The following is an 8,495-nucleotide window of genomic DNA, read 5'->3' as shown; positions in this document are numbered from 1 at the left end:
GGTAGTGGTGGTGTTAGTGGTATCGAAATTGGTGGTGGCATCATTGGTAACCTCTGATATTGGTGATGGTTTGGGAGTGGTATCAGTGGTGGTTCTCCCTATGTCCACCTAATACTTTTAAAAGTTTTATTGTCACTCTTTACACTTATATATGCTGGTCTATGTAACAGAGAATCCCTCATAGTAGCCATTAAGATTTGAGGATTATGATCACTTTCAAGAATTTTGCATTTGAAAATCCATAATGCATGAAAACAGCGCCAGAGAGGCAAATTTGTAGCTGCAGACAGAATTCCTCCTTGGGCAATAAGTGCTATATTAAAATGGAATGTGTGCCTCCCCTCCCCGTTTAAAGATTGCACTCCCATACCTTGGAAAACATCAGGATTTTTAAAGGGTTGCAATCACTTAATAGGGTATCCAGGCGCTTGCAGGTCCCAGAGGCTTATTCGAACAGCCAGGTTGGTAGGGCCATTTGCAATTCTGGTAGTGAGTTGATGGTTCGGAGTTGCGAGGGGAAGGTGTTCCAGGGCTTTCCAGCGATGTAGGTCAAGGAGCGTCCTCCACATCCGCTTCAGTAGATGCGGGGAGTATGTGTAAATGAGAGGATGGTGAAGAGGTCCCCTAGACCGTTGGTGGAAGTTAAGGTGGTGATTAATGTAGGCAGAGGTTTGTGTGCATGGGCCAGCAGCATGAATTGGTGGATTCTCTGTACGGGAAGCCAGTGGAGATGCCTGAGATGGGTGGGATCTGAGTTTGTTGGGTAAAGTAAAGGACGAGTCTGGCTGCTGCATTCTGTATGGTCTGAAGTCTCTTTAGGTGATGTGCGGGAATTCCTACGTAGAGTGCATGTGTCACGGTGCGTCTCATTTGTAGGAGTAGCCACTTGAAGATCTTACATAGCATGCGTGGAGTGAGAAAGCAGGCGGGGAGACAGTATTGATCCGTGATTTCATGGTGAGCCTGTTATCAATGATGATTCTGAGGTTTCTAGTGTGGCCGTGGAGAGTGGAAGCAGGCCCTAGGTCTGATGGCCACCAAGAGTTGTTCCATGTGTTGCTGCTGTTGCTGAAGTTCAGTACTTCCTTCATCTCTATGTTCAGTGGCATGCAGTTCTTCATCCAGTCAATGATGCTGGTCATGCATCAGAGGAAGTTGCTTCTGGTGATGGTGAGGTCTTCAGTGTGTAAGAGGAGGAGTTGGGTTCGTCTGCGTAATACATTAGGTTTAGACCATGCCCAGCAGGGTCATATGTGCGAGGTAGAGTGTGGGGCAGAGGGATGAGCCCTGGTGAACAACTTAGGTGATCTCCTTGTGTTCGGAGGTGAAAGGTGGAAGATAGATCTTCAGGGTTCTACCGGTGACGAAGGTGATCCATCTGAGCCTGTCCTCTTGGATGCTAATGTGGCATTGTTTGTACAGTATGTGGTAGGAGAGGGTATTGAGAGCTGCTCAGAGGATAGGAGCTGTGATTTCTACTTGGCCTAGGAGGGTTTGGATTTTGTCAGTGTCTGCAATCAGGGCAGTTTTAAGGCTGTGATTGCTGCGGAAGCAAGATTGGGAATCGTTGAGTAGCTGGTTCTGCTCCAGGTGTGTCATGAGTTGATTGTTAATGATCTTTTCCAGTACCTTCCTTGGGAATGGGAGCAGGGAGATAGTAATTGAGTTCGCTGGGGTCGACTGAGATTTTTTTGAGTAATGGTCAGACTGCCGCATGTTTCCAGGTATCGAGAAATGTTGTGGTGGTGATCGAGGTGGTGAGCAGGGTGGGGAGTTCCTGGACAATCTTTGTTTGCTGAAGTTGCAGATACGGTGGAAGCCTGGGTCTGTGGGAGCTCCCAAGTGGAAGGATTTCATGGTGGAGGTGGTGTCCTGGGTGGAGAGGAAGTTCCAGGTGGTCAGTCTGTGGTACATGTCAGTTGTGGGTGTCTTGTATTTGTTGAGAAAGTCTGTAGGTGTGGGTTGGAGTTCAAAGTTTCTATATATGGTTGCGATCTTGTTGTGGAAGAAGTCAGCAAGGTTGTCACACAGCTTCTGTCGTTGTGATGTTGTTTTTGCTGGCAGCCAAGTTGGAAAATTCCTTAACAAAGTTGAAAAGTTCCTTGGTGTTGCTGGTGCTGGTTTCGATGAGCGTGACTAGAGCTGTCTTCTTTGTTGCTCTTAGCAGGCGATGGTAGAGGTTGAGGGAGGTCTTGAAGGCGCCCTTGGTAGGTGTCCTTGCTAGTACTCCATCGTCTCTCTAGCTGTTTCCTGTCTTGTTTCGCTGTTCTGAGTTTTTGGGTGTTCCAACTGGCCTTTTTGTAGGATTATTTCCTGGATGTTGCTTTTGATGGGGAAGAAGTTGTCGGCACAATTGATGATTCAGGCATTGAATTTCTTCACTCCCTGTTCAAGATTTCTGGCGGTAGCGGGGTTGGAGGTGTTTAGGGCATCCATCCAGCTGGCATTTGAGAATTTGTTCTACAAACGGTGGGGGAAGCTGACCGTCTTGGGGGTGGTAGTGTTGGGACTGGAGATGCTGAAGTGGATGATGGAGTGATCGTCCATGTGAATCACTGACCCGTGCCTGAACGTATCCTCAGGATTGAACCGATGCTCTTTGGAGTCCACCTCTCAACAGTCCCAAGTCAGGATATGATAACACACAGACTAAAGGGTGGTTAAGCGGGGCAAGGGAATGATGGGGACCGCAGGGAGGGAGACCTGTATTGAAACACAAAAGAGAGGTAATTACTACTTGCTCTTAACACTTCTCTCTATCTCTTATTCTCCCTTGACACCCATACTTCCACTAACCTGTAAAGAAAAATACGCTTGCTGGAATACAGGGGTGTTGAGCTTGCACCTCTAATTACCATACAGGATGCTGGAAGACATAAAGAGGTCTTCAGATCAAGACCTATTATTTAATACCACATACTATCACACCATGGTCCCCTTTGGTTTCTACCTGTTATAATGAGGTACAAACGATGGCTCAAAAAAGACTCTCTGTCTATGACACCCCTGTGGAGGAATATTGGAATGGAACAAAACAATGTTGAGCAGCAGCAGCAGTGAATGTCATAATCAATAAGGATATCCACAAATACGCCACTGAGTAGTAATCTTGTCGGAATTGACCCATCAACGACAACAGAAGTGGCTTGCGGATGCCATTCATGCAGTCAGTCAGTCACAAAGTCAGCATTCTCAGAATAATCTCCACATGTATCCTGCTGATGGTCCTTCAAATGTCCATACAGTTCTGGCTGTGTCACAGCCAAGATGCATGACATAATTGGAGTCAGGGTCCTTCGCACCAGCCTGCCTGTCTGAGGTGCCAGCTCCAACGCCATCTCTCCCACGGTCTTGCTGAGATGGGAGATGTCGTCCCACCTCTTATAGCAGTGTGTGTGCCGTCTGTTTGATACACAGAGGGCCCGCGCCTTCCGGACAATGTCCTTCCATGCGGTCTTATGTTGGTTGGCCTTCAACTGCAGGCATGGGAGACAAGAAAAGGAAGTATCAGACACCCTGTGTGAATTCACCACGTGTGTCAGTACAGGAGAACGGATATCCATGCCACACTAGCACCATAGTTTTTTAAATAAAAAGACGTGTTCATGATAATTTGAGGATGATTTGGTGATTGCTTCAGGAACATGTCCAACATTTTAGTTTTTTTTTTTATAAACCTTCTCTGGGAAAGAGTAGTGAAATTGAAAATCAAAAGAGTAGAAGATGTGGCCTAAAGGCTAGACCAGTCAACCTCGGAGGTGGGTATCCGGGTCACTTGGGAGGCTGCAGCCAGTGGCAATGCCAGTGCAGCTTGCATGCAATAAAACTTGTTATAAACATTAGGAACGATCTCCGTGACCGGACTGGACCGAACCCCAACCCCATGGACCGCGTCGGCCGTTGCACTGTGCAGCTGCTGCTCTTGAGCCTGAGAGTGGCACAGAGGTCGGAGCAGCTGAGGCTGCTTGTGCTCTTGGACGCCTCCTTTCCTTGTGCTTGCAGCCGTTATCGCTTGCCGGGCTTCGCTGCTTCTGAGGGACACTCGGCCAATGGGCGTCTGCTGCCACCCGCGCTGGATCTCCGGTCACGGTGAGTGCGCACCCGCCTGTCCCACATCGATCTACTTGCAGCCCTTCCTGATATGCCTCCCTGGTGCACAGATCGGCCCACTGTTGAGGCTTGGTGGCGGCCTGCTTTCCCTCTACATTCTGGTGGCCTGACTCCTGTTCTCGCTATGGTCCGAGGCCCCTCTTAATGCCCCTGCTATTACTGTCCAAAACTATCCACATCTTGATGGGCGCCTGAGACTCGTCCTTCCTCTTTATACCTCCTTCTAGCTCCTGTCTATGAGAGGGCTGATGTCTTGCTGGCAGTGGCTGTGACCTTTGGGGTCAGCTGGGCTGGGGAGTGCTTAGAAGTGACGGTCTGCTTTTATGTTTGTTTATTCGAGAACCGAATGAAACATGCTACAGTTGTGAAAGAGGTGACACAAAATTGAAGACAGATAAATGATGTTTAGTAGACAGCCTCTCACGACTGATCTTGCAGTGCGTGGTAATGTACCCACCTGCTTTTGCACATGTACTGGCCTTGGTGAGGGGCACAAACCTCATGTCAACCACTACTATCACACGCCCTCCGATGTGTCTGGTACGCACATTCCAGTGGCCCCATGTATAGAAAACAACGGGACTAACTGACATGTGCTCTCAAAGTGCCAACATGGTATTAGTCTGGGTCTTCTCAGAACCTCTTTGGGCCTTTGTGATTCTAGTTTGATCCACTGGAGCTCACAAGTCTATTTGAATCCTGCTAGGACACGGGAGGGTGTAAGCATCAGTGCAGCCCTATTTACAGCTCTGAGGCCTGGCTTCATTAGAACAAACACTAACCCAAGTCTCTGTAGGCTGATGACACCTAATTGAATTATTTATAAACCTAGTCTTCCTTTTCTGGTGGTTTGCAGCTATTTCAAGTAGTTTTCACAGCTTCTTATTGCTCAAATGGGTGTAATTTCTGATATTTTTCTCTTTCTGTGCATTTCATTGCTTGCTTTACTTTACTTGGCAGCCTGAAACCTTGCAGTCCTGCCAAGTATCACCCATCAGGTGTGACGCTCACGCATTACAGTGCGGTGTTCCGCATCACCGCACTGAAATGCATTGTCACACATTTTACCACCTGCCAGCGTGCCCCACCAGCAGCGCCTGCACCAGCTCTCTGCTGCTCCCGAGAGAGAGAAGTGCTGCGTTGCTGGGCTGAGTCCCTAAATAGTTAAACCATCTTCCCTCAGCTCTGGAGTGGCTGAGAGCGCGCCGCTACAATGTATCAAATCTCACTCTGCCTGCTATGTTGAGGCGCTGCGCGCTTTACATGACACTGCTGCCAATTAGGAGGAGGGGCTGACCTCTCAGCAGTCGATGATACGTCTTAATCACTGTGGCACACCATGGGGGTCGGGATTAATAATCCGGATCATGTGCTGGTCACGTCCAGAAGAGGAAGTAGGCATAAGCGGCGGGGGACTCTGAGTAGTGCACGAGACACGAGTCTCTCTCTCTCTCATCATGACATGGCCGCCCGCCGCCGCGCAAATGGCATGATCGCCGATCGCATTGCGGCGGGCGGCATGCGGCGCAAAACACTACTGCAGGCTGCCGGCTCAGTCAGCTTAGACTGGCCAGCCAGCGGCGCCCGGGGGCCGGGACTAGTGGCCAGCACCATCAATGAAGGCAGCAGTCACGGACCATATGTCTCTGAACTCTAAAAAGTAAGTACTGATTTAGTCGGTGACTATACAGATTTGGTTAGCACCTGCATGCATGCAAAATTGTTATTGGTAGCAAGATAAAAGTGACAGAACTAAAGTGGAAAGTAACCTTGTGGTTAATCAGTAGCACCCAGATGCAGGTGAGGTAGCAAAATCTATCAGCGTTCCTATGGTGGTTATTTTATAGCCTGGGCGTGCAGCGCCAAATTAATTATTGCCCAGCCTGGGCTTTAGGGATGACTACGTGCAGTGTACGTTGCCAAAGTAAGGACTGACCGACCGACACACTGACACGACTGACCGTGTACTTTGGTTGCAGCGGCCTCCTGGAGAGTCACAGGACTCACAGCAATAGACAGCCTCGATAGCGGGGGCATTGCAAACTACTCGAAACTTGATTGATGATGCAGTGATGCAGGGATGGTTTGTGGCCTGAACCTGGAAGCCTGTTTCAGGAGAGTCGCCACAGTCACGCACCTGACCTGGCCAATTTGTACTGGCAGTCTGGCTTTTCTGCATTCGGCCAATCCTTGGCTCTGTAAGTTTTCTTTCAATTGAAGAGTTGAGCCGTTGGCAAGCAGCCGCCCCTAATCCTGGTATTGCAATGCAGAAAGTGACGCCTGGGGTCTTCCTGCAGTGAGTCTGCACCTGACAATCATGCAGCCTTTGGAAAAGTGGGCGCTAAAGGGGGGCATAGATGTGTCACCTGAGCTGTTGTCAGCTGTAGTGTCTGTCTCTGCCCGGCCTACTTCTGTTCTCAGTTTGCACCGTTCTGCACCGAGTTCTGTCATCAGAGAAGCAGGTGCTTTTTTGCTTTATTTCGCGGTGGGAATAATATTTCTACCAAACGCCCAGTGGGCAATGTGGTGTCTCGACGATCTGCAACAACCCAGACAATCCCTTCGAGTACCGGCACTTTTCATTGTCCAAAAGCTCTACTTGGAGCCCCTGCAGCACTGTGACATCACTACTGTGGTCCCAGGGCGCCCGGTGATGCATCATTTTTCCCCAACCACTGTTGTCCAGGTCACTGGCTCCCTGGTGAGGCAGAGTTGTGGCTGCACTGGAAGCAGCCACAGCTGTCTTGCCGCCTTGCCTCACTGTTCCTTGGCCTTTCCCAGGGAGGCTGCACCCCCCCTCCACACATATGGCTTCGACAGTCTGACAGACAAAGAGGCTGTGCACTGTGGGCTGGGGCAGGCAGCACTCTGACCAGATTAACTCCAGCACTGCTCTGCTCCGCTGCAAGCCCTTGCTGTCCTGATCATGATCTCTGGGAGGTCGTCGGCGGCTGGGACAGACGGGCGTGCAGTTGGGCCCCGTAAAGCGTACCATACAATTGCGGGGCAGTTCAGTTGTTTGGCCAGACCTGGGTGTTGGAGTGGGGCTGTTCTGGGGCCAGCAGCGGGGAAGCAGGAGATAACTGGAGTCTCCTGCCTCAGGCTGGTCTATTGGCCTTTAGAGTAGCGACTAAGACCACCACACAGTTTGAGACAGACCATTTCCCATCATAGGCCTGCCTAGCTGTGACCTAAACGAGTGCCTCCCACTCACAGCTTTCCCATGCAGCCATGCTTACTGCTCATGTAACCGGAGTTGTCAAGTGAGCCTGGTAGTCACTCAGCTGATTATAATTAAATTAGGATCATCTCCCACACCGCTTTATCTATTTTCTGAAATTATGGCTTGAGTTGAAAGCTGTTTAACAATTTTTATGCTAGCCTTTGCAGCAGTTAAATTAGAGTTTCTTTTTGCTCAAATAGGTGTAATTCTGATATTTGTGTGTTTCCATCCTCTTCATTGCTTGATTTTGCTTGAGAGAAAAGTGTCACTCATAGTCGTTGAAATGTCACTCATAATTACACTGGAATTAAGAAAATGTCACACATGCCACTCTAAAACCTTGGCAACTATGCAGTAGTTTCTGCTGGCACAAAAAGTGCCCTGAAAACTACTGCGTGTGGAAGCTGGCAGCGTGCTCGAGTGCCTGCGCTGGCTGCTCTCACAGGCTTTGGGGCTCACAGCGGCTGAGCAGGCTCAGCCTCACAGCTGCAGCCTGAGCCAGTGATGCTACAATGCATGTATCTTTGATTTCCGTGGCGCCAGGGGACTGAGGGAGGCACGTCTTAGACTTGCCGTAGCGCCGTAGGAGCACGTGACATGAAGTCCTGCTACCAAAGGGCGCAGGTGTTATTACATTTTGTAAAGTCTTTGCTACTGCTTGCTCAGCCTCACTGCCATGGGCCCGGGCATCATGGTGCTCGGCCGCATGCTCACACCACTCTGCTGCTCGCACCTCAGACCCTGTCCAGTCCTGCCCGGCAGAGCTGCCCGCACTGGAGCACGGTAGGCCCAGGAGTTGAATTATTGGACATGCCGCCCACCGGTGAGTTACAGAGCAGCCCAGGCCGGCCGACTCGAGGCCACACTTGGTGAGGGAGACTGGTGCATGATCATGCAACAGCTGTGAAAGGGCCGGTCGTCAATGAGGGGGAGTCACGCTGCCTCGGCCTGGGGGCTGCAGAAGAAGAACAGAATAAACGGTATACACCCGTTACAACGCATCTTTTACTCCGCACTACCATTACAACGCGACTTTTACAACGCATACCATTACAACGCATTGCGCTGGGGGGCGCTCTAGGATAGGGAATAAGTATAATTTACTATCCAACACCTTCCCTAGGGTCCACGGGGACTGGAGTTAGAATAGTAAATTATACTT

Source organism: Lissotriton vulgaris, chromosome 11 (genome assembly GCF_964263255.1).
Source record: "Lissotriton vulgaris chromosome 11, aLisVul1.2, whole genome shotgun sequence".
Classification (NCBI taxonomy): domain Eukaryota; kingdom Metazoa; phylum Chordata; class Amphibia; order Caudata; family Salamandridae; genus Lissotriton; species Lissotriton vulgaris.
This window is presented reverse-complemented; position numbering follows the sequence as displayed.